Source organism: Erinaceus europaeus, chromosome 10 (genome assembly GCF_950295315.1).
Source record: "Erinaceus europaeus chromosome 10, mEriEur2.1, whole genome shotgun sequence".
Classification (NCBI taxonomy): Eukaryota; Metazoa; Chordata; class Mammalia; order Eulipotyphla; family Erinaceidae; genus Erinaceus; species Erinaceus europaeus.
In genome coordinates this window covers 70,458,189-70,479,769 of record NC_080171.1, presented here as the reverse complement: position 1 = coordinate 70,479,769, position 21,581 = coordinate 70,458,189, and the positions used below count along the sequence as shown (strand labels likewise).

The 21,581-nt window shown below is 47.8% G+C and overlaps 1 protein-coding gene and 1 long non-coding RNA gene across 7 annotated transcripts in view; one reads left to right on the top strand and one right to left on the bottom strand.

Annotated features, from left to right (window-relative positions):
• Positions 1-21,581, bottom strand: part of APBA1 (amyloid beta precursor protein binding family A member 1) — a 467,998-nt gene that overhangs the window by 271,474 nt on the left and 174,943 nt on the right. The window lies entirely within an intron of this gene.
• Positions 8,414-8,879, top strand: LOC132540751 (uncharacterized). Its single transcript, XR_009551897.1, has 2 exons — positions 8,414-8,496; positions 8,704-8,879. It is a non-coding gene; the product is annotated as an uncharacterized LOC132540751 (long non-coding RNA).

Genomic DNA, 21,581 nt, shown 5'->3' with positions numbered 1-21,581 from the left:
ATGAGTACAGCACATACAGAGGCTCAGGCTGGGCTCCCTCTGTCTCTGTCTGTGCAGATGACCATAAGGAACGCAAAGTACTCAGAGGAGGACATGCCAGGCTGCTTGAGCCCTTGTGAGACCACAGGGCAGGTGCCTCCCACCAGCAAAGAAGCTGAGCCCTCCCTGGAGGCATATATGGCCCTGCAAGGTCCTCAGGACAATTCGGGGGGCCCTGAGACCCAGGGAAGGCGGCAGCCTCCTCCCAAGCCCCCACGTAGGAACAAGGGCAGAGTTATCTGGTACTCAGGATCCTGTCCTTACAGTGACTGGCCCCCTCACCTAGGGGACCAACCTCAAGGAGGGCCAGAACACCAGCAGCCTGAAGGGGAACTGCAACCTGTGCAGCAGGTGAGCACCTGTCACTTCCTGAACCCACAGGCCCTCTGTCCCTGAGCCCAGGGGCACCTGAACGCCAGACAAGCCATGTGGCCTGTCTCCTGCTGTCCTGGCTCTGGGTGGTGCTGGGTTGAATACAGGTCACTTCATGATTCTGGGCCTCATGGAAATTGTGACCATATCTGAGCTTCATTAGGAGAGAGTTGATGCAAGGACAGAGATGGGAAGAGATTGAGAGATGGGATAGAGAAAAGAGAGAAGGAAAGAAACCATAGCCAAGGAGCTTCCTCCTCTGGGAGAGTACCTGCTCCACAGCCCCCAAACCCTCCCACCTACCCACCCATTCCCAGACAACTGACTTAGTTATCAGTGACTCCCCAATTCTATGTCACTCTTCCCATTGAACCCTCTGTCCTGGGGGTTGGTGAGGTCACAATGCCTGGGAGTGGACAGAGAGGAGAAGGCTGAGGGCTCTGTGGTCACCCACAAGGCTGGATACACTGTGGGCTGAGTCGGGGTGCTAAATCCCTTAGGGGAGAAATCTACTATCAGTGCTTCTCTTTGCCAATGGCCACAGGGAAAGAGACACATGAAATATGAGAGGTGGTAGTCCTGTAAGAGAATCTTTCAGAGCATGTGCTCCCTGCCCTCCTCATAGTCAGCAGTGACAGGGGACATGTCGACACCAGGGCTAACTTGGGCACTGACTGTGTCTGTCTCTGCAGATGATCACGGGGGACACACCGGACACAGGGGAGGACATGCCAGGTGTCCTGAGTCCCCCTAATATTGAAGAGCAGATGTTCCCCACCAACAAGGAAGCTGAGTCCCCGCTGGAGGCAAGTCTGGCCCTGCTGGGTCCCCAGAACAATATGGGGGCCCTGAGGCTCAGAGAAGGTAGCAGCCCCCTCCCAAGCCTCCTTGCAGGAACAAGGGCTGAGTTGTCTGGTACTGGGGGTCCCTGCCCTAACCGGGACTGGCTCCCTCCCCTGGAGAACAAGCCTCAGGGGGATGGGGCAGGACCCCAGGAGCCTAAAGAGGAGCTGCCACCTGTGCAGCACATGAGCACCTGTCATTTCCTGAGCCCACTGGCTCTCTGCCTCTGGGCCCTGTGGGACCTGATGCCCACACCAGGAGTGTGGCTTGTCCCGTGCTCTGCAGGCTGTGGCTGTTTCCAGGTTGAACACAGGTCACTTCATGAATCTGGTCCTCACGGGGCCTGTGACCACATAACAGTTTCCCTTGAGAGGTGATAGAAGGACAGAGATGGAAAGAGAGACACACACACAGAGCATGAGAGCGAAATAGACACAGCGTGCCTTCCCTCTAGTTGTTGGACTGAAACAGGTTACTCCAGTGATACTGGGTCCATCGGGTGGGTCATGCCATGTACACCTCCTCTTCAAAGAGTGTATCTGGGGGGCGGGGTGTGGAGCAGAAGAGTGAACAATTCAACAGCCCTGGAGCTTCCTCCCTGGCAAGTTCCAGTTCGACCTTGCTTTCACACACATAGGGCAAAGCAGCGCACTGGCCAGGAGAGCTATTTTGTTGACTCCAAAGCTTTTCACAGTGGACTCCTAGGAGTAACTCCCCAGTCCCATGCCACTCTGCCCACTAATGCCTCTGACCACACCCTCACTTCACGGGATATAACAGGGGATATAGAGTAGAGGCGGGGATGGGAGGGGGAATGATGGTTTCCCCAAGGCTGAATAAGCTGTGGGCTGCATAGCGGAGTGGGAACACATGGGAGGTACTGGGTGAGAGCCTGTCCTGGCAGAGTGACTGCTGCAGCCCTCCTCAGAGGGTCCCGCCAATGGACAGTTGTAACCAGGTAACATGCACATGTTCCGAGGTTACAGGGGCTGAGGTCAACGGCCTGAGGCGCCAGAGGTGCTTAAGGATCCTAAGGGGATATGGGTTCTTGGGGCTCCAGGGCTTATCTCTGACAGCCAGTGGAGCTTCTATCCACCCCTGTATCCTCAGAGTTGGATGGGTACACCCCAATGCCTGAGTGTAGTGTGTGATGTGTGACCCCATGTCTTCATGGAGGACCTGCCTGAGAAGAAGGGTCTGGCCAGACCAGTTCAGGGCTGGCTGTGTATGCAATGATGTGAGGGAAGGCCTCTTGCTTCCCTTGCAGACTTGGGATATCTGGTGTCCCTTCCAGGTGTCTGTTCTCCAGAATCATGAGGAACAGACACACAGAGAGGCTCAGGCTGGGTTCCCTGTGACCCTGTCTCTGCAGATGACCACAGGGGACACGCAAGACACAGAAGAGGACAAGCCAGGCTGCCTGAGCCCTTGTGAGACCACAGGGCAGGTGCCTCCCACCAGCAAAGAGGCTGAGGTCTCCCTGGAGGCATATATGGCCCTTCAAGGTCCCCAAGACAATACGGGGGGGCCTGAGGCTCAGGAAAGGCAGCAGCCTCCTACCAAGCCCCCGCGAAGGAATAAGGGCAGAGTTATCTGGTACTCAGGGTCCTGTCCTTACAGTGACTGGCCCCCTCACCTAGGGGACCAACCTCAGGTCGGACCAGGTCCCCAGGAGCCTGAAGGGGAACTGCAACCTGTGCAACAGGTGAGCACCTGTCACTTCCTGAACCCACAGGTCCTCAGCCCCTGAGCACAGGGGCATGTGAACCCCAGACAAGCCAAGAGAGAGAGAGAGACACACAAAGTGATGGAAACAGAGAGAGAGGGGGGGGGGTGGATAGAAAGACACCATAGACCTGGAGCTTCCTCCCCAGGGAGGTTTCCTTGTGTATAGCCACACACACACACACACACACACACACACACACACACACACACACACACACACACACAGGTTTAAGCAGTGAGAGAGGGGGTGGATAGAAAGACACCACAGACCAGGAGCTTCCTCCCCAGGGAGGTTTCATTGCGTATAGACACACACACACACACACACACACACACACACAGACACACAGGTTTAAGCAGTGCACTAATTAGGTGAGCTGTTTCATTGGCTCTCCAGCTTTTCACAAATACAAGTGACTCCTCAGCCCAATGTCAGTTTGCCCATTGAAGCCTCTGTCCACATCCTCACCTCCTGGGTGTGGGTGAGGTCACCATGGAGGTAACATGAGCAGGGTGGGAGCACTGGAATCTCCCCAAAAGCTGGATAATCTGTGGATTGAGTGGGAGTGCTAAGCCTCCTTGGGAAGTAGTCTGCTGTCAGTCCTTCTCCCTCCTACAGGGGGGAAAGGGACACATGGGGAATGAGGGGTGGGGTTTCTGGGTGAGAATCTTTCAGAGCATGTGCTGCCTGCCCTCCTCAGAGGGTCCCTCATCTGATCATCTTTCACAAGGGACATGTCCACACTAGGACTCATGAGGGGGAGAAACACAGGGGCTCATGAGGGGCAGAAACACAGAGACTCAAGTTGGGCTCACTGTGTCCCTGTCTCTGCAGATGACCACATGCAACACACTGGATACAGGGGAGGACATGCCAGGTGGCCAGAGTCCCCCTAATAATGAAGAGCAGATGCTCCCCACCAGCAAGGAAGCTGACTCCTCGCTGGAGGCAAGTGTGGCCCTGCTGTGTCCCCAGAACAATATGGGGGCCCTGAGGCTCAGGGAAGGTAGCAGCCCCCTCCCAAGCCTCCTTGCAGGAACAAGGGCTGAGTTGTCTGGTACTTGGGGTCCCTGCCCTTACAGTGACTGGCTCCCTCCCCTGGAGAACAAGCCTCAGGGGTTGGGGCAGGACCCTAGGAGCCTTAAGAGGAGCTGCCACCTGTGCAGCATGTGCACACCTGCCACTTCCTGAACCCACAGGCCCTCTGCCACTGGGCCCTGTGGGACCTGATGCCCAGACAAGCAGTGTTGCTTGTCCCCTGCTCTGCAGGCTGTAGCTGGTTCTGGGTTGAACACAGGTCACTTCATGGTTCTGGGCATCATGGGGCCTGTGACTACATAAAAGTTTCTCTTGAGAAAGTTGATATAAGGACAGAGATGGAAAGACATACACAAACAAACACACACACACACACACACACACACACACACACACACACTGAGAGCGAAATAACAGGGGTGTCTTCCTTCCAGGTGTTGGGCTGACTATAGGTTACTTCATGATTCTGGGGCCATCGGGTGGGTCATGCCATGTACACTTTTTCTCAAAAGAGTGTACCTGGGGGGCAGGGGTTTGGGGGGGCAGACAGAGACTCAACAGCCCTGGAGCTTCCTCCCTGGGAAGTTCAAGCTCTATCCTGCTCTCACACACACAGGGCAAAGCAGCACACTGGCCAGGAGAGCTATTTTGTTGACTCCAAACCTTTTCACAATGGACTCCTAGGTGTAACTCCCAACTGCCTTATCACTCGGCCCACTGAAACCTCTGTCCACACCCTCACTTCCCGGGATATAACACAGGATACAGAGTGAAGGCAGAGGAAGAGGGGAAATGAGGGTTCCCCCAAAGCTGAATAAGCTGTAGGCTGCATAGCGGGGTGGGAGAGCTCCAGGTCTGTGATCAGTGAGTCTCCTTCCTTCAGGGGTGTGGGAACACATGGGAGGTTCTGGGTGAGAGCCTGTTCTGGCAGAGTAAATGCTGCTGCCCTCCTCAGAGGCTCCCTCCCTCTAGACAGTTGTGACCAGGTGACATGTCCATGCTCACTGGTGAGAAGCCCACGCTCACAGGAGACAGGAGCTGAGGGCAACTGCCTGAGGCGCCCAGTGTTGCTGAGGGACCCAGAGGGAATCTGGGCTCTTGGAGCTCCAGGGCTCATCTCTGATGGCCAGTGGAACTGCTGTCCACACCTCTGAGTCCTCACAGCTGGATGGGTACACCCCACTGCCTGAGTGTGGGGTGTGATGTGTGACCCCATGTCTTCAGGGAGGATCTGCCTGAGAAGAAGGGTCTGGCCTCACCCAGTTCGGGGATGACTGGGTATGCATGGAAGTGAGGGGAGGCCTCCTGCCTCACTTGCTGAGTTGGGGTAACTGGTGTCCCCTCAGGGTGTCTGTTCTCCAGAATCATTAGGTACAGACACGCAGAGAGGCTCAGGCTGGGTTTCCTGTGTCCGTGTCTCTGCAGATGACCACAGGGGACACACAAGACACAGAGGAAGACAAGCCAGGCTGCCTGAGCCCTTGTGAGACCACAGGGCACGTGCCTCCCACCAGCAAAGAAGCTGAGCCCTCCCTGGAGGCATATATGGCCCTGCAAGGTCGCCAGGAAAATATGGGGAGGCCTGACGCTCAGGGAAGGCGGCAGCCTCCTCCCAAGCCCCCACGAAGGAACAAGGGCAGAGTTATCTGGTACTCAGGGTCCTGTCCTTACAGTGACTGGCCCCCTCACCTAGAGGACCAACCTCAGGGCAGGCCAGGGCCCCAGCAGCCTGAAGGGGAACTGCAACCTGTGCAGCAGGTGAGCACCTGTCACTTCCTGAACCCACAGTCCCTCTGCCCCTGAGTCCAGGGGCACCTGAACCTCAGACAAGTCATGTGGCTTGTCTCCTGCTCTCCTGGCTCTGTATGGTGCTGGGTTGAATACAGGTCACTTCATGATTGTGGGCATCATGGGTATTGTGACTGCATCTAAGCTTCATGAGAGAGTTGATTCAAGGACAGAGATGGACAGAGATAGAGAGATGGGAGAGAGAAAGGAGGGAAAGAAAGACAGCATAGCTAAGGAGCTTCCTCCTCTGGGAGAGTCCCAGCTCCACAGCCGCCAACCCCTCCCACTCCACCCCCCACTAATACACAGCAAAGCAACACACTAGCCAGGAGAGCTATTTTGTTGACTCCATAGCTTTTCACAACTGACTCTTAGCAGTGACTCCTCTGTCCTATGTCACTCTGCCCATTGAACCCTCTGTCCACACCCTCACTTCCTGGGGGTTGGTGAGGTCCCAATGTCTGGGGATGGACTGGGAGGAGATGGCTGAGGGCTCTGTGGTCACCCACAAGGCTGGATACGCTGTGGGCTGAGTCGGGGTGCTAAATCCCTGGGGGAGAAATCTACTATCAGTGCTTCTCCTTGAGGATGGCCACAGGGAAAGGGACACACAGAGGATGAGGGGTGGGGGGCCCTGGCCGAGAATCTTTCAGAACATGTGCTGCCTGCCCTCCTCATAGTCAGCTATGACGGGGGACATATCGACACCAGGGCTAACAATTGGCATTAACTGTGTCCCTGTCTCTGCAGATGACCACGGGGGACACACTGGACACAGGGGAGGACATGCCAGGTGTCCTGAATCCCCCTAATACCGAAGTACAGATGCCCCCCACCAGCAAGGAAGCTGAGTCCCCACTGGAGGCAAGTGTGGCCCTGTTGGGTCCCCAGGACAATATGGGGGCCCTGAGGCTCAGGGAAGGTAGCAGCCCCCTCCCAAGCCTCCTTGCAGGAATAAGGGCTGAGTTGTCTCGTACTGGGGGTCCTGCCCTAACAGTGACTGGCTCCCTCCTCTGGAGAACAAGCCTCAGGGGATGGGGCAGGACCCCAGGAGCCTAAAGAGGAGCTGCCACCTGTGCAGCACGTGAGCACCTTGCACTTCCTGAATCCATAACCCTCTGCCACTGGGCCCTGTGGCACCTGATGCCCAGACAAGCAGTGTTGCTTGTTGCCTGCTCTGCAGGCCGTGGCTGGTTCTGGGTTGAACACAGGTCACTTCATGAATCTGGGCCTCCGGGGGCCATGAACAGTTATAAGTTTCTACTGAGAGAGTCGATACAAGGACTGAGATGGAAAGAGAGAGAGACACAGAGAGAGAGAGGACAGATAGAAAGACACCACAGCCCTGGAGCTTCCTATGCTGGGTTTGTTGCATGTGCGCGCGCACACACACACACACACACACACACACACACACACACACACACACACACACACACATACAAGATTAAGAAGTGTACTAATTAGGTGAGCTGTTTTATTGGCTCTCAAGCTCTTCACAAATACAAGTGACTACTCAACCCAATGTCAGTCTGCCCATTGAAGCCTCTGTCCACATCCTCACCTCCTGGGTGTGGGTGAGGTATCAACGGGGGGGGGGGGGGTAACAGGAGCAGGGTGGGGGCACTGGAGTCTCCCCAAAGGCTGGATAATCTGTGGATTGAGTGGGAGTGCTAAGCCCCCTTGGGGAGCTGTCTGCTCAGTCCTTTTCCCTCCTACAGTGGGGAAAGGGACACATGGGGAATGAGGGGTGGGGTTTCTGGGTGAGAATCTTTCAGAGCATGTGCTGCCAGCCCTCCTCAGAGGGTCCCTCATCTGATCATCTTTCACAAGGGATATGTCTGCACTAGGACTCATGAGGGGGAGAAACACAGGGGCTCATGAGGGGCAGAAACACAGAGACTCAGGTTGGGCTCACTGTGTCCCTGTCTCTGCAGATGAACACAGGGGACATGCAGGACACTGAGGGCAACACACCTGGTGGCCTGAGCCCATTTGACACTAAGGAGCAGATACCCCCCACCAGCAAGGAAGCTCAGCCCTCCCAGGAGGCATCCCTGCTGGGTGCCCAGGACTATATGGGGGACCCCGAGATCCAGGGAAGGAGGCAGCCCCCTCTGAAGCTCCCATGCAGGAACAAGGGCAGAGTCATCTGGGACCCAGGATCATGCCCTCACAGTGACCTGTCACCTCCCTTGGAGGACAGGCCTCAGGAGAGGCCAGGTCAAAAGGAGCCTGAAGAGGAGCTGCAACCCCTGCAGCAGGTGAGCACCTGCCACTTCCTGAGCGCACAGGTCCTCTGCCTCTGGGCCTGGGGGGACCTGAACCCCAGACAGTAAACTCGCAGGCTCAGGCTGGGCTTCCTGGGTCCCTGTTTCGGCAGATGACCTCAGGGGACAAGGAGGACACAGATGGGGGCATACCAGACGGCCTTTGCCCTTGTGAAACCATGAGGAAAATAACCCCCATCATGGATGCTGAGAACCCCTTAAAGGCCAGTATGGCCCTCCTGGCTCCCCAGGACGAGACCCTCAAGGCCCAGAGAAGGTGGCAGCCCCCCAGCAAGTCCCCACACAGGAACAATGGCAGAGTCACATGGTTCCAGGCAGAGGAGCTTCTGAGGCTGGCCCAGGACACCCAGTGCCCCAGCACTCCGCTTCACAACAATCAGCTGGCTCTGCTCAGGGGTGAGATGTGGGGCTCACTGGAGCACACAGGGTGGGAGGCTCTCAGAGGAACTGAGCTTGAGTTGTGTCACAGAGACTCATCCTGACCCCTCAGGGTTGAATGGGACAGTCCTGGGGGTCAGTGCTCTGAAAGCTGGGGGTGTGGGAGTGCTGAGTCAATAAGGGCTGCACCTGGGCCAGGCTGACATCTGACCCATTCCTCTCCAGAGTGCCCCCCTGCTCCTGAGCTGTCAATTCTGGCCGTGGCCCCAGAGACACCCACCATGGAAGTTGCCCCCCCATCTGAAGAGGTCTGCTGCTTGTGGTTCATTCAAATTCTACTTTACCTCTTGTGGAACTTTGTGTTCTCTTAATGCGGTCTGAATAAAGTGTTGTTCTACGGATCCACTACCTGGGTGCTTGTAGTCACAAGCCACCACTCTCCGCTCCACAGAGTCACAGAATACTCCATGACACTGCTCATCCCAAAAGGAGCCTCTGAGCCAAGAGCAACACCCCCACTCCTGTCTCCCTAGACCCTCCTCCATCATCCCCCTGACCAGCTGAAAGGCTGACCCAGCCTAGCCTCACTTCAGTCTGCTCCCCAACCCTGGGCCTGCTCCCCACACGCCCCTTCCTGTCCACTCCCCTGAGGGACAGCCTGGTCCTGCTTGGGGACAGAGGTGGGCAGTCTGCAAAGTGGCTGCTCTCCAGGAGCACAGAGCTGTCCTTTTCAGGGAGCATCTCATGTCCTCAGAGACCTGGAGTGGCTCTATAGAGGAACAGCCCCATCGTTACAGCTCCTCGGGTGGGGGGGAGGGTCACTGTAGCACACAGAGGGGCCACAGGAGGGGCTGGGAATGGAAAGTTTTTGCAAGGCCAGCCATGCAACCTCCCCACAGCCCCCCCCCCCCCCCAGTAAATGGCCTGCTGGTTGGCACTCTCATCACTGCACTGAGTCCAGTCAGTGGGCAGGTCATCTCATTAGGCAGCTGGGAGGCCAGGACAGGACTTGTGTGACCAGTCCTGCACCCCATCCTTGGCCCCTGGGGGGACTCCTATCTTCTGGGCCTTGTGGCCTCCAGGAGCTGAGCTGTCACTTCTGGGGACACTGTCACCTCCTAGCAGGAGGAAGCCCTCAGCCCTGCTGCCTGCTCTCAGCTAAGTTATAACATGATTCCTTTCCCTCTATGTGACCACAGCTGACCCCAGGGACCATGGGATGGTCGGGACTGCCACATGTAGAGGAGGTGACCATTGACCATGGGTCTGGACTTGTGGGAGGGGGACATTGGAACCTCACAGCGTAACAACCACTAAGAACATCTAGGGTGGTCTGGGAGGTGGTAGAGTAGATAAAGCACTGGACTCTCTAGCATGGAGGTCCTGAGTTCCATCCCCAGCAGCACATGTACCAGAGTGATGTCTGGTTCTTTCTCTCTTCCTGTCTTTCTCATTAATAAATAAATAAAATCTTTAAAAATATATCTAGGGGCCTTCTCTGCAGTGAACAGGGGCAATCACACACATTCAGAGTATAGGTTGACGTGCTAAAAATCCATCAAGGCCAGGAGTGGGGCGGTAGTACAGTGGGTTAGTTGCAGGTGGCGTAAAGCACAGGAGTGGCGTAAGGATCCCAGTTCAAGCCTTTGACTCCCCCCCCCCACCTGCATGGGAGTCGATTTACATGTGCTGATGCAGGTCTGCAGGTGTCTATCTTTCTCTCCTCCTCTCTGTCTTCTCCTCCTCTCTCCATTTCTCTCTGTCCTATCCAACAACGACAATAATGACAACAATAAAACAAGGGCAACAAATGGGAATAAATAAATATTTAAAAAAGATAAGGCCTCAAATTTTTGTCACAGGACAGCATACTCCTGTTTTGAGTAATATTCCAATTTCAGATAAAAGAGCTCTCTTAACCAGTGGACTTGTCTGTGTGTGTGTGTGTGTGTCTGTGTGTGTGTGTGTGTGTGTGTGCGCGCGCGCGCATTTATGTAATGCAGGTTGGGGAACACATGAAAGGGGGGAGAAGAAAAGACTGTAGGTGCTATCTTCTCCCCTAGAAGAACTGGCATGGACAAAATTTCTAAAAGTTCTCATACTTTTGTCATATATTTAAGAAATACTCACACTGCCTGTAGAGTTAATGGTTATTGCCCAGTGGAGTTGAAAGTAATATCCTGGGGGCCCGGAGGTAACACACACATAGTACAAAGGACAAGGACCCACACACAAATCCCAGTTTGAGCTCCTGGTTCCTCACCTGCAGGGAGGTCGCCACACAAGCAATGAAGCAGGTCTGCAGGTGTCTATGTACTTCCCTATTTTCCCCTCCCCTCCCCTCTCAATTTCTCTATGTCCTATAAAAAAAATTTAAAAGATGGCCTCAGGAGCAGTGGGTTTGTAGTGTAGGCACTGAGCCCTAACAACTCCGGAGGCAAAAAAACAATAAGAAAGTAATATTCCTATTAGTGCAGCAGCTTGTCTCAGTCCATCTGCATACATACTGTTCTTGTCAACATGACAAGGGGTAACTCAGGGACTTCAGACTATGGCAAGATATTAATGTTTTAATTGGAGTAAGAATAAGAGTTTCTTTTCTTTTTCTTTTTTTGTTTTACTTTTCCCTTTTGTTTCCCTTGTTGCTTATCATTGTTATTATTGTCCTTATTGCTGTTGTTGTTGGATAGGACAGAGAAAAATCAAGAGAGGAGGAGAAAATAGAGAAGGGGAGAGAAAGATAGAGGCCTGTAGACCTGCTTCACTGCTTGTGAGGCGAACCCCTGCAGATTGGGAGCTGGGGGCTTGAACCAGGATACTGATGTTGGTCCATGCACTTTGTGCTATGTGCTTAACCCGCTGTGCCACCACCCAGCTCCCATTAATTAATTTCTATAGCAAAAAACAGTTGTTGGCTAACAGGATCCTTCCCTTGTTTCAGTAAACACACACACAAACACATACATACACACACACACACACACACACACACACACACACACAATGTATAAGCTGGGAGATGAATGGTTCTTATTTTTTTGTTAAAGGATGACAGAATACAAATACCCAGACATTCAATAAATATGCTTTATCTTTCTATGAATTAGATTGACTGTGAAACATCTACTAGGGAATGCAAAGGGTACCTTGTGTACCCACTTAAACTATCAGTTCTAAACATGATACATCTATTTACAAAAGTAGCATATAAAATACAAAGATGACAAATACTAGAGACCATTAAGGTCTTTGATTCATTTGGAAACTGAATTTAGGAAACTAAGATGGGTTCACTGCACAATTTTCTCCATCCTAAAATCATCTTCAGTTTAAATAAGCTCATATTGTCAGAAATTAACCTCCTAGCAAAAACTGTCTTGCCTCACTCAGCAGAAAAAAAAAAAAAAAAGTCCTGGAGTCTCTTGCATGTGTGATTTCAGCAGTCTGGGATGACTTTTTTTTTGAGTAAGAGAGAGAGAAAGGGGTGGGGGGGAGAGAAAGACAGTGAGAATAAATAGCAATCGATGGGGGAGAGACATCACAACCAGTAGAGTTTTCCCTGCTGCCGTTGTATTTCTGGTGGTGTGCCAGGGGCTTAAACCTGCGACAAGTGCACTGCAAGGTAGATACCCTACCTCGTGAGCTCTCTCTCCTGCCCCCTCCCTTTAAACAGTGTTTTGTTTCCTCTGATATTCTTGTGCCTGCAAGCCGGCAATATTATGATTTCAGAGTGAGTTGAAAATCTAATCCCAAGCAGTGATGCTGAATGGCTGGATGCCAATCAGAGCAAGGTCTCTGTGGTCAGACCTCAGGATCCTTGACCAACTCAGAGGAAGACATGTGGGTGGGGGGACATCTTCAGTCACCTCCTCCACCCCAGCCCTACCCACCCCACCCTCTCCCCTACTCTGTTCTGTGCTCTGGATGCCACCAATAGCTCCCTATTCCTTTGGCTTCTGCTTGGATGCCATTGGGGAGAGGGGAAAAGACTCTGGTTTGGGATAGCTCTCAGTTCCCTCACTACAAGATCATTGAGGCTGAAGGGCACATGCCCCGTGAGGTAGCCCTTTTCACCTGGCTGGACTAGACTAGACTTTCACCCACAAATAAGCTGGCCTTGCCTTCTGCCACCTGCACAGCACAGATGGGTAGGGTCTGATCCTTTTCAACGAGCCTTGGAAGGTCTACACTCAAAACATATCTTACAAAGCCATTGCTTTGGCTTAAAACTCCTTGGCCATTCCTTTATTAGGACAACTTGCAAAGTTATTTTACAAGATTTCAAGGTCATAGCAAGCCATTCTCAATATGCTAATATTTACTCATCTTTTTTTTAAAAACCTCAAAGGATTATTTCCCACTTTATTTACTAGAGCTGGCTATGAATGGTACTTGATATTCTTCAAATATCAAATCTATTTCTAAAAGTTCATAACCTCATCTCCTACATGTAGTAGATCTTGTGTGGGTGATGGAATGTCTCATGGAGCATCCTCACAGCAAATGGTCCCATCTTTTTTTCCCACCACTGTTGTCACTGTGCTCAGTGCCTACATGACTACTACTCTCAAAAGCCATGTTTTTTTTTTATTTTTATTAGTGATTTAATAATGACCAACAAGATTGTGGGATTAAGAGGGGTACAATTCTACACAATTCCCACCATTAGCATTTCACATCCCATCCCCTCCACTAGAAGGTTCCCTATTCTTTATCCCTCTTGGAGTATAAACCAAAGATCTTTATGGGGTGTAGAAGATGGGAGGTCTGGCTTCTATAACTGCTTCTCCACTGGACAGGGGCATTGACAGGTTGATCCATAACCCCAGCTTCCTCTTATCTTTCCCTAGTGGGGTAGGATTCTAGGAAGGTGGGATTCTAGGACTCACTGGTAAGGTCATCTGCCCAGGGAAGTCAGGTTGGCATCATGGTAGTATCTGCAACTTTGTGGTTGAGAAGCATTAAGATATAAAGCAGAATAAATTGTTTAATAATCAGGAACCTAAAGACAAGGATATAGCAGATGAGATTTGGGATCTTCATGTGGGGCTGGGTCAACATACTCTGCCACTTGAGAAAGACTGGTTCTGAAATGACAGCAGCCTAGAATGTTCCTAGATATGACCATGGAATGTGAGTTGAGACCAGCAGGGATGCAGAAATGTGACATAAGCACAAGCTTATGTGACATACAGGGGAAAACCTGTAAGACTATCAGAAGACTTCTCCACTCAGACTCTAAAAGCCAGAAGATATCTATCGAGCCTTGAATGAAAAAGGGTTTCAACCAAGGATAATATATCCTGCCAGACTTTCATTCAAACTAGATGGAGGGATCAAAACTTTCTTAGACAAACAACAGTTAAAGGAGGCAACCATCACCAAGACTGCCCTGAAAGAGGTTCTAAGAGACCTCATAAACAAGAACACGACTATAATACTTGCAATATATCAGAGCAAATAAAAAGCTATTGAATAATGGCACTACAATACATTAAATCTATAATATCAGTAAATGTCAATGGCTTAAACTCACCCATCAAAAGGCATAGAGTGGGAGGATGGATAAGAAAACATAACCCAACCATATGCTACTTGAAGAATCCCATCTGACCCAACAAGATAAACACATACTTGAAGTGAAAGGATGGAAAACTATTATACAGGCTAATGGACCACAAAAAAGGGCAGGAACAGCCATTTTCATCTCTGACACAATAGATTTTAAATTAAATAAAGTAATAAAAGATAGGCAAGGTCATTACATAATGATTAGAGGATCAATCAGCCAAGAAGACTTAACAATTGTCAACATCTATGCACCCAATGAGGGATCATCTAAATACATCAAACACCTACTTAAAGAACTACAAAAATACATCAATAGTAATACAATAATAGTGGGAGACTTTAACACCTCACTCTCACACTTAGACAGATCGACAAAGCAGAGAATCAACAAAGAAACAAGAGAATTAAATGAAGAGATGGACAGACTAGACCTCTTGGACATTTTCAGAGTTCTTCACCCCAAAAAACTGGAATACACATTCTTTTCAAATGCACACAACACCTACTCAAAAATAGACCACATGTTGGTCCACAAAGACAGCATCAACAAATTCAAGAGCACTGAAATCATCCCAAGTATCTTCTCAGACCACAGTGGAATAAAGCTAACACTTAACAACAAACAGAAAATTACTAAAAGACACATAATTTGGAAACTAAACAACATACTGCTTAAGAACCACTGGGTCAGAGAGACACTCAAGTAAGAAATTCAAATGTTCCTGGAAACAAATAAAAATGAAGACACAAGCTATCAAAATATTTGGGACACAGTTAAAGCAGTATTGAGAGGGAAACTCATAGCCATACAATCACAAAGTAAAGAACAAGAAAAAGCTCAAATAAATAACATTACTGCACACCTTAAGGAAGAGGAATGAAGGAACCCTAAAGCAACCAGAAGGACAGAAATCACTAAAATTAGAGCAGAATTAAACAACATCAAAAATAAGAGAACCATACAAAAGATCAATGAAGCCAAATGTTGGTTCTTTGAAAAATTAAACAAGATTGACAAACCCCTAGCCAGACTCACTAAACAAAAAAAGGGAGAAAACTCAAATTAATAGAATTGTAAATGATAGAGGAGATATCACAATTGACGCCACAGAAATCCAGAAAATCATGTGAAACTTCTATGAAGAACTATATGCCACCAAGCTAGAAAATCTGGAAGAAATGGAAGAATTTCTAGAAACATATGCCCTTCCAAAACTGAACCAAGAAGAACTACAAAACCTAAATACACCAATCACAGACAGAGAAATCGAAACAGTTATTAAGAATCTTCCCAAGAACAAAAGTCCTGGACCAACCAGATGGCTTCACAAATGAATTCTACAAAACCTTCAGGAAACAGTTAATACCCATACTTCTAAAGCTTTTCCATAAGATCAAAGAAACAGGAACACTCCCTTTCACCTTCTATGAAGCCAACATCAACTTGATACCAAAAGCAGATAGGGACATAGCAAAAAAGGAAAACTACAGACCAGTATCTCTGATGAACATAGATGCCAAAATATTAAACAAGATCTTGGCCAACTGGATACAGCAGTATATCAAAAAGATTCTTCACCACGACCAGGTGGGATTTATCCCAGGAATGCAAGGCTGGTTCAACATACATAAGTCAACCAATGTCATTCACCACATCAATAAAAGCAAAGCCAAAAACCACATGATTATCTCAATAGATGCAGAGAAAGCCTTTGACAAAATACAACACTCATTCATGCTCAAAACTCTTCAAAAAATGAGAATAGAGGGAAAATTCCTCAAGATAGTGGAATCCATATATAGCAAACCTACAGCCAACATCATACTCAATGGACAGAAGCTGAAAGCATTCCCCCTCAGATCAGGGACTAGACAAGGATGTCCATTATCATCATTACTCTTCAACATAGTTTTGGAAGTTCTTGCCATAGCAATCAGGCTAGAGAAAGAAATCAAAGTAATACAGATTGGAAGGGAAGAAGTTAAGCTCTCACTATTTGCAGATGATATGATAGTATACATAGAAAAACCTAAAGAATCCAGCAGAAAACTACTGGAAGTTATTAGGCAATATAGCAAGGTATCAGGCTACAAAATCAGTGTACAAAAATCAGTGGCATTTCTCTATGCAAACACTAAATCTGAAGAAGAAGACATCCAGAAATCACTCCCATTTACTGGTTCAGCAAAATCAATAAAATACCTAGGAATAAAGCTGACCAAAGAAGTGAAAAACCTGTATACTGCAAACTATGAGTTACTATTCAAGGAAATAGAAACTGATACCAAGAAATGGAAAGACATCCCATGATCATGGATTGGAAGAATAAATATCATCAAAATGAATATTCTCCCCAGAGCCATATACAAATTTAATGCAATACCCATCAAAGTTACACCAAGCTTCTTTAAGAGAATAGAACAAAAACTACAATCATTTATCTTGAACCAGAAAACACCTAGAATTGCCAAAACCATCTTGAGGAAAAGAAACAGAAATGGAGGCATCACACTCTGAGATCTCAAACTATATTATAGGGCCATCATGATCAAAACAGCCTGGTACTGGAACAAAAATAGGCACACTGACCAGTGAAACAGAATTAAAAGTCCAGAACTAAACCCCCACACCTATGGCCATCTAATCTTTGATAAGGGGGCCCAAAGGATTAAATGGAAGAAGGAGGCTCTCTTCAATAAATGGTGCTGGGAAAACTGGGTTGAAACATGCAGAAGAATGAAATTGAACCACCTTGTCTCACCAGAAACAAAAATCAACTCTGTTGGTATCTTCTAATTCTGCTTTTAAAAACCCCTTCTGTTTCATTTGGTTTAAATCCCCCCTGCTTAACACTGCATTCTATTTACATAACCACTGTATTCTATTTACATAACCACTGCCGTCTATTTACATAAATCACTTTTACATTTACATAAAGCACCACCTTCCCTCCAGGGCATTGGTGGTTTAGTGGTAGAATTCTCACCTGCTCCACCCCCTCTCCTTGTCACACCCTGATCCTCTCCTTGTCACACCCTGATTTTCACCAGTCACTTTTCTCTCCACCCTCTCTGCATCACATCCTGTTCATACCCTACTTGGGAAGTATATATAAAGACAACATTGTTTGTTTTAGTTAGTTGTCAGATTAGTCTAGCTTGGTATAGATTGTGCTGCGTCCTGCATGAATAAAGAGATACTGCCTACAGCTCAACCATGAGTCCCGGGTCGTCTGTCTCCCGTCAATGAAGCTCAGCCCGACACAACTCCATATGGATCAAGGACCTGGATGTTAGACCAGAAACAATCAAATACTTAGAGGAAAACATTGGTGGTACACTTCCCCACCTAAACCTCAAGGACATCTTTGATGAAACAAACCCAATTGCAAGGAAAACTAAAGCAGAAATAAACCAATGGTACTACATCAAATTGAAAAGCTTCTGCACAGCCAAAGAAACTATCACACAAACAAAGAGACTCCTCACAGAATGGGAGAAGATCTTCACATGCCATACATCAGACAAAAGACTAATCACCAAAATATACAAAGAGCTCAGTAAACTTAGCAACAAAAAAGCAAATGACCCCATCCAAAAATGGGCAGAGGATATAAACAAGACATTCACTTCAGAGGAGATCCAAAATGCTAACAAACATAGGAAAAACTGCTCCAGGTCGCTGATTGTCAGAGAAATGCAAATAAAGACAACATTGAGATACCACTTCACTCCTGTGAGAATGGCATATATCAAAAAGGACAGCAGCAACAAATGCTGGAGAGGTTGTGGGGGAAAAGGAACCCTTCTGCACTGCTGGTGGGAATGTAAATTGGTCCAGCCTGTCTGGAGAGCAGTCTGGAGAACTCTCACAAGGCTAGACATGGACCTTCCATATGACCCAGTAATTCTCCTGGGGATATACCCCAAGGACACCATAACACCCAACCAAAAAGAAATGTGTACACCTATGTTCATAGCAGCACAAATCATAATAGTTAAAACCTGGAAGCAACCCAGGTGCCCAACAACAGATGAGTGGCTGAGAAAGTGTGGTATATATACACAATGGAATACTATGCAGCTATTAAGAACAATGAACACACCTTCTCTGACCCATCTTGGATGGTGCTAGAAGGAATTCTGTTAAGTGAGCTAAGTCAGTATTGGATGATCCCACTCATCAACAGAAGTTGAGAAAGAAGAACAGAAAGGGAAACTAAAAGCAGGATCTGACTAAATCTAGAGTAGGGCAACAAAGTAAAAACCTTGTGGTGAGGGGGAAGGTGGACATTTGGCTTCTGGGGCGGCAGTGGTGGGGGGCGGCAGGGGGAGGCAGGGGGGATGGGAGGGGACACAGTCTTTTGGCGGTGGAAATGGTGTCTATGTACACTCATATTAAATTGTAGTCATATAAATCACTATTTAATTAATATAAGGGGAAGATTGTATGTCTCGCACTTTTTAAAACACAGACAGAATCTTTTTAATACATAGGCTGAGTCTTTGATATGTAGACTGTCTCAAAAGCCTAGACTAGGGAGAACAGATGCAACCGGTGGCACAGCTATATACAAGATGTTGGGTATTGTACAGCAAAGCCTAACAAAGGGACTTTTCAAAGTTAACCCAATTACCAAATAATGTGATGATAACAATAACTATCCATTGTCTTCTTGAACCCTAAGACAGCAGGAACCTCACATTTCCACTATAGAGCCTATATTTCCCCCAGTCCTGGAACCTTAAGGTGAAGCCCACTTTCCTGCATGCTTCTTTCAATTCATATCAAATAATATTGCATCCGCCGATCACAACCTATTCAAATCAATGAGTGCCACCTCAGCATGCTTCACTTCAGACTGTGTCCAGAGACTTCAGGTGTGGAATGATAACCCTTCAGCTTCGTCACTCGGGTGAGGCCTTTCCTTTCATAGTATTCTCTAATTCCATTCCAGGTGGTTCACCTCCTAACAAAGTCCCAAAACCTAGATATAGACCAGGTCCCCTGAGATAGAGCATATGTTCACATGTATTCATAAACTAGGGCAAAATATATACCTGAAAGCAAAAGTACACAATAGTCTGCAGTGAGTACCCCCCAACATTTCATCTGCACTATTCCAGCTTTTAGGTCCATAATTGTTCAACAATTTGTTTGGCTTTGTATGTTAACTCTCTTTTCAGCCACCAAGTTCCAGATGCCAGCAGAATGCCAACCAGACTTCCCTAGACAGACGACCCCACCAATGTGTCCTGGAGCTCTGTTGCCCCAGAGCCCCATCTACTAGGGAAAGAGAGAGGCAGACTGGGAGTATGGATCGACCAGTCAATGCCCATGTTCAGTGGGGAAGCAATTCCAGAAGCCAGACCTTCCACCTTCTGCATCCCACAATGATCTTGAGTCCATACTCCCAGAGTGATAAAGAATGTGAAAGCTATCAGGGGAGGGGATGGGATACAGAGATCTGGTGGTGGGAATTGTGTGGTGTTTTACCCCTCCTATTCTACGGTTTTGTTAATGTCTCCTTTTTAAAATAAATAAATAAATAAATAAATAAATAGCTATGAAAAAAAGAGAATATCTAGGGAAGTTTCTGGTGCCTTGTAAGTTCTATTTAATACTCATCAGTGCATTTTCTGTATACACCATGATTAATATTCAACAGGTCAACATAAGGTTTTTTAAACACAGGAATAATTAGAACAAACAATGTTAATATAACTTGAGCACATGGTACATTTATCAATATCAATGATTCTTTCCCAAATGAGGCTCTGTGGGGAGGTGAAAGAAGAATTGAAGCCACCTCTAACATGTATCGAAATACTGCAGGGTATAGATGCAAATAACAATCACAAATCCCTGTGAGTATAGGCCAGTATGTGGAGCTTCCTAAACTATATTTTAAATCGCACACAGCAGTCCCAGGAGAATTATCAGCTCCAGTTACTAACTTGGAAACCATGGCTAAGACAGCTTACACAGCCTACCCAAGGTCACCGGGAACTGAGCAGGGAAGAGAGAGACCTACCAGGCCCTCACTGTTGCTGTTTTCCTGTTACATTTCACTGAGTTGCAGAAGAGGATGTGACTGATTTTTTTTCACAAAGCATCAAGATTGATGTGATCCCTTTTAGAAGAGCCACCTTGGCAGGGCTATACTAATATACTCCAAGGGCACTACTCTGGCTCAGAATGCACTTACCACTCCTAGACCGGACCTGATTTCAAAGTGAATTTGCATTTAAGGGCTCTAAGCCTACCGGCAACTGCTATTCTTCTATAGTTGTATTTAGTTATATTGGATTTTTCCACCTCAAAGGGTAGCCTCCAGATTCATCCCCACTTTATGCACAAGCTTTGACTATTAATGCTGTTTGATGCTCTGTAAATATCAAATTTATCCCTCAAGGATGAAGCTATACTACTGTCAAGATGCTTAAAAAGACTGTTTTAAACTAAGAAGTCAATTCCAAGAGAGAGAGCTTTAAGAATGGTTTTGGCCAAAGGCTGAATCTTTCACATAAGCTTTCCTTCTTGTGAAGTGAACAGAGACAGAGACCATCTAGATGAATTCTTATGTAATTACTACAAAGTCAGGTTCATTCCTTTCATCCACTTCGAAATCTTTGTTATTATGACTCACCCTAGCCGGGCTGGAAGATCAGTTTATCTGTTTGGATATTAATTCAGTAGTGCCAACTGCAAAGCTGTGATCACAACCAGCCCTTAACTAAAGAGAAAATGTGAATTTACACAGACTTCCTTCTGGACTAAGCTCTTTGTCTTGTACTCAAACACTCAAATCATTCATCTACAGTGGTGATTCCAATATAGAAAAATAGCTGAATAAACCAAAGAAACTCAGGGGAAATCTTACACATTTTATTGCTATATGCCAAGCACTTTTGGAAGTCAAAGCTGACAGAAGTCTATTTGACTTTTTTGGTGAAATATGGTTAATATAAAATCAAACATATCTACACAATCCTTATCTACTGAAGGTTACACAGATTTTTCTTGTTGCAATTCTTTTACTCATGACCCCATACAACTTTCTGTCCTTGTTCCCCACTACATTTACTATCTCTGTTGCTATAGTACCCTTAGTTTGATTACAATCAAGTTGGGATATATATTTCAGAGAGATAGAGGTAGGGGAGGGGGAGAGAGAGGGAGAAAGAGAAAGAGAGATCATGGCATCAAGCATCAAAGATTCCATCCATGCCCTACTATGGGGGCAGGGCTCAAACTTGGGCGCCATGCACATGGCAAGGGAGCACACTATTCAAGTGAGATATTTAGTCAAGCCATAACTTCTCCCTCTGTCTCTCTTACACACACACACACACACACACACACACACACACACACACACACACACACGTTATATCTAGGACTCTGTGCCTGTACAATGAACCCATCAGAGAAATTGAGAGGAAAGGGAGAGTAGAGAGGAAGATCATAAAAAAGACACGTGCAAGACTGCTTCATTTGCTTCATTTCTCATGAAGTTTCTCCCCTGCAG